The 10,143-nt window shown below is 38.1% G+C and overlaps 1 pseudogene; it reads left to right on the forward strand.

Moving 5' to 3' along the window:
* The first annotated feature begins 8,795 nt into the window (after window positions 1-8,795).
* On the forward strand, window positions 8,796-9,571 carry LOC116662509 (annotated as a pseudogene).
* The last annotated feature ends 572 nt before the right edge of the window (window positions 9,572-10,143 follow it).

Consider the following 10,143-nt stretch of genomic DNA (forward strand, 5'->3'; position numbering starts at 1 on the left):
ATATAACTATAACTATATTTATATCTGCCTACTTATGCAACTTGAGGGAAATATAATCAGTCACAGTGAATAAGCTCAGAAGTCTGTTAACGGGGAAATATTTTATAGGCTATATATTTTATCAATTATGAATCTTTCACAAATATTGTACAGGTCCCTCAGACAGTGGACTGAAATCAAGCAGGCATACATGTCACGAGGTATACACTGTGACATTTCACTGGGGAATTTTACCTTCATTTTGAAGGAGACGCAAACAATTGGTAAACAATTTTATGGGACCATAAGGGTTTCTATGAGAATTCTTTAATATCTTACCCAGTTCTGTGACATTACCTGAAAGCTGTCAGAAATAGATACCCATCAATAAGTTCTTTTTATTAATCTTCTTGAAGATGAAGCATTTTTGACAAAAATCGAGAGAAACAATAACATTCTATAAAAGACAAAAGTCTTAAGATGTCATTTTAAGATCTGATTATAATTAACTGATAAGAAAAGCATAGCCAAGTTGCTGTGACAGGTAACATTTCAAGATAGTATCTAGAATTATGATTGATAACAATATACTAGGACATTCTTAAATTTTGAGAACTTCATATAATTTCTAGGACATCTATATTAATGGCCCTTGCCCTTAAGTAAGTAAGTTAATATACCAAATAGTCCTAACTAGTTTAATATTTCTCTCTGACATGCTTCAGTTGCCCTTTGAAATGACCCCAGTTTTATCTAGAGGTCAAAACCACTTCATTTAGAATTTGAAGTAAAACAAGACAATATTCAAAGAAAACTTCGTGCTGTTAACAAAGAAAAGCAAACTCCAGTCTTGTGAGAGCTCATTTTGATAACAAAATTATTTACTTAATTAAAGTTAATCTAATCTTAGCCAGACTTGAATACACACACAATTTCTCAGGCTTCCCTTTACAGAAAATTTCCACAAATCTCCCTATCCACATTGTTTGTCCCTTACTTTATTTCCTGCCCAGAACCAATCAGCTGTAGTACAAAATTTATTTTCCCTTAGCAGAAATATCTTCATTCTTTATACCTACAGCAAAGCTATAAATACAGACATACATAGATATACACATACAAGTATAAATATTCCTATCCAGATTCTTTTCAATTATAGGATATTGCAAGATACTGAATATTGTTCTCTGTGCCATATGGTAGGTCCTGGTTGTTTATCTATTTTGTATATAACAGTGGGTATCTTTTTATTCCCAAACTCCAAATGTATTCCTCTACCTCCCTTTCCCCCTTTGGAAACCATGTTTGTTTTCTATGTCTGTGAGTCTAATTCTGTTTTGTAGGTAAATTTGTTTGTAACTTTTTTAGAGTCCACACATAGGTGATAGCATCATATGATATTTGCCTTTCTCTGTCTGACTTACTGCACTTAGTATGATGATCTCTAAGTCCATCCATGTTGCTACAAATGCATTATGGTTTTCTCTTTTTATGAATGGTTACTATTCCATTATATATGTGATACTGTGTGTGTGGGGGTGTGTGCATGCGTGTGTGAACACGTATGAGTTACATATAGCAAATTCTTTATTCATTTATCTGTGCATGGGCATTTAGGTTGCTTCTATGTCTTGGCTATTGTAAGTAATGCTGTAATGAATATTGGGGATGTATCCTACTTTCTTTACACAGTGAAATGTTTTACTTATTTTATCTAGCAGCTTGAAATGCATATACATTGTCATTTTTAACCTTCAAAGCCCTTAATCTGCAGGAAAAACCAAGTAGCAAGCTATTGTGAACTGTTTGTCATACTAGAAATTTTGTAATTGGAAAACTTATATGCACATTCCATAGCCTTCAAAAAGTACACCTTCTCACATTAAAATTTATTTCCTCAATGCATTGCAAAGCATGTGTCCAATAAACCTAAACAGCTTTAGCTTTTCATTCAGAAAAATACAAAAATAGTTAAATTTCAACGTCTCTAACGATCTATTTTACAGTGTTGATTATTTAAAAATGATGGAGAGCTTCAATGAGTTCTCATCATTTAACTTAATTTAGCATAACCCTAAGTCTCAAGTTACCAAAAATTTGAAGAAACTATTTTAGATAGACATAGATAAAACATAATTATTTCCAAAGGTTTACCTAAAAGATTGTATCTGATTTATCTATATTCATTCCTTATGACAATATTACCATGCCAAGTTAACTTTTTCCTTGTTGACATAATTTGAAGCAGATAAAATATGAACTTATTGCATTTCAGTAAGTATAGCTACAATAAAGATTTATAGTTAATGCATATGTGATGCTAAACACATCTGTATTCATTAAACTAATAGGCTTAAAGTAGCTTTAATACTAGACTTAATTTAATGCTAAATATGACCCAGATCCGATGAGACTGAAAATATCCGGTTCATTTCCTTTATATTTAGACATTTGATAGATCAGAATTTACTTTCCATAAGACAGTTGAATAGAGCTCACTTACAATTACTTTTTTCCTAGAGACAATAATCAGAGATCTCATAAGTTTAACACTTAGTCATGAATCAGGTCTTTTAATGTAGAGCTTATTAGTTTATGTAACAGCTGAACTAGTTTAACTCACTTGATTCTTAAAAGATCTCTCCCCATACCCCTTTTATTTTTCAGGTTTAACTGATTAAGCCTGAGCTTGTAAGAGAGCAGGACCCTAGGGGGCTCCTCTGGAAAGACCCCTCCCCCCAAGCCTCTGTTTAGCTCCTCTCTGAAGTACCTAGTTAGTAGTATCTGATGTACAGTTCCTTGGTAGACTTCCAGATGATAAAATCCCCAACAAAAGGAAGAAATTAACTATATGATGCCAGAAGCATGTAGCTCCCTGAGCTACTAAATGCTTGAGGATTGATGTTAACCCCAGTGACACTGCCATGTTACCTAACCATCAGCCAATCAGAGAATTGTTCAGGAGCTGGGCACTACCTGTGACATCCTTCTTCATCTGGCCTTTACAAACGATTTACTGAATCCCTGTCATGATTTGGGGTTTTATAGCACAAGCTGCCCATCCTCCTTATACTGAGGCCTTTATAATAAACACTGCCCTATCCTTCACCACAGCCGGGTGTCAGTAGTTTAGCTTAACTGCGCATGAAGAAGTGGACCCAAGTTTGTTTGGTAGCCGAATTACATGGTGGGCCAATGGGCTTCTTGTGACCTTAATTCCTCGAGCTTTTTTAAGCTGGAGTCCTTTCATTAGATTTTAAGTGTCTTGGGTTCTCCCTCTGCTACTGTAAGGACCACTGCGGGTGCTCAGGTCATTGGGTGGCCAGATCTTGTTTGTGTCCCTGGCAGAAAATATTGTTAATTACAATGAACAGTTTTCCCTATAAGGACAGGGGTGGTGTGAGGATTTGCCTCTACCACTTTCCCAAGACTCTCAGCTACCTGATGGGACCAAGAGGTCTCTAATGGTACAAGGCTCTGGATCCTCCTTGAGTTCAGGCAAGGCAGAGAAGTCTGCTCTGGGCCACCGAAACTGTCAACTGAAGAAGAAAAAGTGCATGCTAAAAACTGATAATTATGTTTTACTTGGCAGAATTTCTGAGGACTTCAAGCCTTGGAGGCAACCTCTCAGCTCTGGGGGACTGCTCTGAAGAGGGAGGTTGGGAGGGAACCACATATATAGGAGCTTTACCACAAAACCCAGATAGTCAGAACATCAAAAGATTACTGTTAATTAAAGAAATCCAGGCACCTCAAGTTAAAAATTTTAGGTCTTCTCTATGTATGGGAGGATGCAGGAGTGGTCATTTATATCACTCTCTTGATAGTCACCTTAGCTATCGAGGACTGAGTCTTGTTCTTTCCCATCCTGAGTCTCCTCGTGTGTCCAGTTGTGGGTAGCTGCAGTGGCTGAGGACTTGGCAGTGGGCAGCTGCTTGGCTGTATCCTGAGTTCCTTCAGGGATCATCATTGGGCAGGTTTTTTGATTTGATGGCAACATTCTTTGTTTACTGATATGGCAGGCAAACATTTTCATCTACATGCAGCAACAGAAGAGAGATCCTTAAAAATAAGGGAGGTCAAAAGTGACCTTCAGCTTATAGAAAAGCACAGGTAAGACAAAGCATGTCTGAGCTGGTTACAGGAATTAGAAAGAGTAGCTCACACTTATGCATCAGAAGTTAAGTGAAAGAAGAGATGAAAGAAGACAGGCCACCTGTGTGTTTCAAGGTAGAAATGTTAGAGCAGGCAGATAACTAGATATGAACCGGAAAAGTGGCACAGGCCAAATGGCAGGAAACCATGCATCTCGTAAAGAATGTGGGGGTTCACTGGGCAGATGGAGGAAAGCAGGAACCCCTAGAATGATTAAGAAACCACACATTTTGGAGTGACAAGTGGCTTGGAGGCAGACACAGAACAGTGGGGTAAAGGCAGGACTCTCCATTGTCTGAGTGTAACCTTTTGCTCATTATGATCTCATTACAAGAAATTAACCTTGCAGTTTACATGTACCCATCATGCACTGATGCCACAACACTTCCAATTTAGACTAAGAACAACACCCCCTCTCCCTTTGGAAGGTGGAGCTGGGATGGGAATCAGGGAATGAGACCCCAACCCCCTCCATCGCCAATGAATATTCCACCCATTTTTGCACTGCATACAACCAGCTTGTCAAAAAACTCAGGGCAAGCTGCTCACCAAAGCCTGCCTGCTCTCCCCTTGAGGGCACTATCACTTAAATTCTCACTTTACTCTGTTGACCTCTGTGTCCCCTCTCTGAATTATTTCTGCATGGAGATAAGAGACTTCTCTCTAGTAACAGAGAAGGATTGCATTGTAATCAGTTTCCTATTTAAATATTTTAGATCTATCTAGCAGGTGGTTGAACTTTAATACCATCGGTTAAAACTGACATGGGAAATGCCTGGGCTATACCAATTTTTAGGCACTCTCCTATGTATTGGAAAGGTCCTAAAAGTAAATTAAAATAAAACGTTCAACTGAGGTTAGAGACAAAAACAAGCAGCGTTATTTTACTGTCGTAACTAATTGTTGTAGACAAGTATTTGTGACATCTTTTTTCTGGTAACTTTTTCCCTTTCACCCCAGATTAATTAGGAGACCCTGAAAGGAGATAACATAAACTCAACTCTATTTAGGGATATCAGATTGTATATGAACCACTTAATTAAAGTCTTTAAGAATTAAATGACTGAGCATTAATTGTATCCAACTCGTTAAAATATATATATTTCTTTTTCAGATATTTAAGTCCAGGCTATGTTTGTTTTAAAAAACAGCAAGATTAAAAGATGCATGCATATGCATATGAACATGCATACATGCACGCATGATGGAGTAGAGAACAAAGTAACCTCCCTGATGCCAAAAATCCAGCAGTTTGCTTTCTCCCCTTACTGCTTTTATGCTGAACAATGCCAATTATTCCTTGCACTTTTAACCCAGAAGCTATGCTCCAGGAGGGAAGTAATGGGCTGATAATCTCAGAGGAATGGGTAGACCCTCTGGAGTTCCCCTATGACATAAGAAACATTCATGGAGGTTAAGAGGAATGTAGCACCCTATAAAGTGCCCTGAATGTTGTCACCTATCCTGTTCCATCCAATTGTTCTGCAAAACTCAAAGCCTCAACCTATGAGGGAGTCACAGTCTCTAAGATATTAGCCTGCTGGAAAATTCTGCCTCCGTGTCTCAATCTGCTTTCAGGGTCCAGAGGACAGTTTTGCAGCAACATGCATACATGCATAAATAGAATTTAAAGATATTTGAGTCCAAATCCCAAAGGAAATTATCTATTAATAAAACTTTAAAGAAACCCTAAATTTATTATTATTCTGTTCAATCATTTCACTTATTTGATAGTGTCCTTTGATGCACAAATACTTTAAAGAATTACCCCTGTGGTCTTTATATTTTCTTTCACTGTGTGTTTCTTTCATGTCCTCTGTATCACTAGGCTTAAAAAAAATCTCACAGGCAAACTGTACAGGAACTGACACATAAGTGGATTTGTGTTAGTGATCTACTACTGGTAAAATATTATGGGGTTATCATACAGCAACATATGTTCACATGTGGGGATGAGTTCATATTTACACAATAGGGTAAATTATCCAAAGCACCACATCCCATGTGTCAGCAAGTTGAAGGGACTGGAAAAGTGACAATTACTAGCCTCTATAGGATTGGTCACCTGGAGATGCCATGATGCCATTCTACACCTTATGATTTTGCTGATTGTTGATCCATGATTTGTTGTTTGAATTATGGCTATAAAATCAATTTATCCCATCCCCAAGTTGGGTTCACCATTTGGAAGGCCCTAGGCTGCTGTGAGTCCCATTTGCCCAGCAAAGCTATAAAGCTGCCTCGTTCCTGCTAAGCTCTAAGATACTGTCTCTGAGTTATTTGGCTCAGTGAGGGATGGGGCTGATCTTCCAGCAACAGGTTGATTGAGGGAAAGTTATGTAACAGCTGTTGAGACACAGTCAATAATGATAAGTAATGCAACAGTGACTTAAAATTTTCTTTACTGAGTGTGGGACACAGAAATGGTATCCCACTTACTCAGGAGTTCAGGGGAGCATTTTTTCACCCTTAGTATCAAGGCTTATATTGTAAGACCTGTTAAACATTGTGCCTTGTCATAGTGAATGGAAATCAGCCCTGCTTCTGAGATTAAAATGAGGTGAAACATTAGTAATACATACAAGGAACACTAGGTAAACTATTGATACATATTACCCAGTAGCCCTTGCCTCCCCTTCTCCTTATCTCCATTTCTGAATGTAAATTGTTCTTTAGACACTATGATTTTTGCTGCTGCTGCTGCTGCTGTGTTGTTGTTTTAAGTGGATTATCTCTTTCCTTCCTTTTCACTCCTTTTGTAGTTGAAGCATTGAAGAAATATTGCAATAGCCATATATATGCCAGGTACCATCCAGGAGCAAGAGGTCTAAAAACAATACAATCACTTTTTTTATTTAAACATTATTGCCTCCTCTCACCCAGATAACTTCCTCCCACACCTTCATATAATTATATACATATCTGTGAGTTCTTTTTTTTCTTTTTTGATAATATGAAATATACATAACAGTCATTTTAACCATTGAAAGTGTACGATTCCTTAGCTTACATAAATTTCCATTCTTGTGCAACCCGTACCTAGTCCCAGAACATTTCATCACCTGAGAAGGAAACACTGCACCTCTTAGCAGTTACTCCCCACACCCTCCCTCTTCAACCACTGCTACTCTGGTTCCTGTCTCTGTCTTCCTGCCGCTCCTGGTATTTCATAGGAGTGAAATCATTCAGTTTGTGTCCTCCTGTGTCTGTCTTTTCTCCACACATATTTTTGGGTGATGTTTTCAAGGTCGGCCCGTGGTGGACAATGTATCAGTTTTTGCCTTTTAATATAATTTTCAAGTGGCATACATTCTTTTCTCATATATTCAACAATTTCCAGCTTTAAAAATCTGCTTTAATGTGTGAGTGCAATCTAACCATTTGATTCTGTGATAAGATATCTGTATTAAATTGGGTCAAGAGGCACTATACTCACATTTTATTTGGATCTTGAATACTAAATTTTGCTAGATGACTAGCATACAGATTATGGGATCTATAACCATCTTTTGACTGAATAAATTTAATTTTTGTTTGGAGTTCCTAATATTAATGTATCATAATATGTATGGCTTAAATCACATTTTGTTCTGCAGATTATTTGCATGTGATGCAGGGATCATTTAAATTTTATTTTCTGAGGAAGTTTGGCATCATCCCTATGCGGTCTTGGTGAGACTTTGTTTTTCTTTTTCATGGGCTATGTCCTCAGTAATCTATAGTTGTCTCTCCCACTTCCCAAGTATGGTTTTAAAACTTGTATGGAGGAAGTTTCCTCCTACTTTTCAACATGCAAATGTATATGACAAATTCCAAGTGTGCCTTAAGGATTGATTTGTGAGGGGAACTTTGCCTATTTCATTTGGGAAACTATGACCTTTAATTTTGTCCTAAGTTTGAACTAGAATATAAAAGGATGGTAAATTTGGAGGCTGTAATTTAGAGATTTAGATATGGAAAGCACTTTCTGTTTTGTGTTCCTTTTTGATCCTTAGTTATGTAAAAGTGCAGAAGAGACTGAAAAGCAAAAGAGAGTGGCAGTGTACAGAAAACCAAGCCAAACTAAAACAAAACCCCCAAACAAAAAACACATCCCTTTTAAGTGTTATGGTAATGCGACCAAACATCAGGAGTTCCAAGGTCATCGTACTCCGTTTTTTCTTTTAATGGAAATTTTTATATCTAACTTTAATTGTTCCCTGAGGTTGGCAACATAAGTTTATAATAATACTCTGATAGTCATCAGCATAGATAAAAGTGTAGAATTCTCTGTTATTTGCCACTGTAAAGCTTACATAGAATTTTCAATTGTACTTCAGTTAGAAGTGAAGAAACAAGGAGGTTATTAGCATGGATGGAATATCACGTGTGTTCAATAGAATCAGGCTGTCTTTAATGTTTGTGTTACAAAAACATTCGCAACATATATTCATAGTGATAAACAGTTCCTTAGTGTTTCTGCTGCAACTTCACCCTTTGATTAAGGGGATAATAAAGTATTAACGACAAAGTTATTTCATATTTTTAAAGGAAGGTTTACAGCCTTCAGTGGTCAGATCAGATATGAACCGGAAAGCAGAGGGCTATATCCTATTAAGCAGTTTGCTTGAGAATGGGTTCTGGTTGGGCTTTGGCTGACAGCCCAGACAGCTTTGAGGGGAGGTGTTGCTGGGGGCGGAGAAATAAGTATGTCACTACAAAAGTTACAGCAAGAAAGTCTATGATAGAAACAACCTTTGAATAGTAAGGTAATTTTTGGAAGACTTTCACCTTCAAATTCTGCTTCCTCCCCCATTTTAAAGCAATGCAATCATATGCTTCTGCTATGTTTGCGGAACTGAATGGTGATAATTACAGCTCAGCGGTACAGCAACAAAATATCCTCCTTCAGGAAAGCCTCCTCGCTACTTCAGAGAGACAATCGTAGCTCAAAAGATCTGTATGAAACTGGAGGAAACGTAGAGAGTGCATGAAGGACCGCGTCAAGCGACCCATGAACGCTTTCATTGTATGGGCTCGTGATCAAAGGCGAAAGGTGGCTCTAGAGAATCCCAAAATGCAGAACGCAGAGATCAGCAAGCGGCTGGGATACCAGTGGAAATTACTTACAGAAGCTGAAAAGCGGCCGTTCTTCGAGGAGGCGCAGAGACTCCGGGCCATACATCGGGACAAATACCCGGACTGTAAATACCAACCTCGTCGGAAGACCGAGGGGCTACCGAGAAGTGACAAATCATTTCCCACAGACCCTTCAACACTGCAGCCAGGTACATGTAGACACCGTTTGTACTCCTTCACATACACGGACCATTGTGCCAAGACACCGCAGTCACGAATGGAAGGCCCGTTAAGTCCCTCACAACGGATGAGCATTACCAGCTCACTCCCTCAGCAAGAGCACTGCAGCAACTGGACAAGCCTGCACCACAATAGGTGACACTGGCTACACAGATCTGTGTGGATGGTCCCTTTTACTGTAGTTTGCAGCCTGGACATTCTCACCGTTACTTTTGGTGTTGATTTCCGTACTCTGGCTAACAAAGACCCCATTCATCCGATTTCGACCATTTTTTCACCTGTGGCTACTTTCAAAATAAGGCATGTAAACATGTTTTATGTGTAAAGAATTAGGACGTTGTCACATATGACTCAGCCTGTATTTATGGTTGCTTAAAAGAGTACTATCTTGATAAGAAAGTATCTTAACTGTTTCAGTTCCAAGGCCAACCTGTTTCTTCTTTGATGGAACAGTTCTTATACATAATTTTAGTTGCTCCCGAGATTGGCCATTAAATAGGTGTTAGTATAAAGTACTATTGACAATTGTCAGCAGAGATAATAAAATTCTCACTGTATGTTAAAGACTGCAATTCAAAACTATAGTGCTGAGAAAAACATACACTAATTCAAGCTATGGGTAAAGGGTAGGAAGTCAACTTCACTGGAAAACTTCCTACTGTCTTAAGCAGTCCCTTGTAGAAGGTCTGTTTTTGGTCTTTTCAGCCACTT

The sequence above is a fragment of the Camelus ferus genome, unplaced genomic scaffold (genome assembly GCF_009834535.1).
Source record: "Camelus ferus isolate YT-003-E unplaced genomic scaffold, BCGSAC_Cfer_1.0 contig2843, whole genome shotgun sequence".
NCBI classification, from domain to species: domain Eukaryota; kingdom Metazoa; phylum Chordata; class Mammalia; order Artiodactyla; family Camelidae; genus Camelus; species Camelus ferus.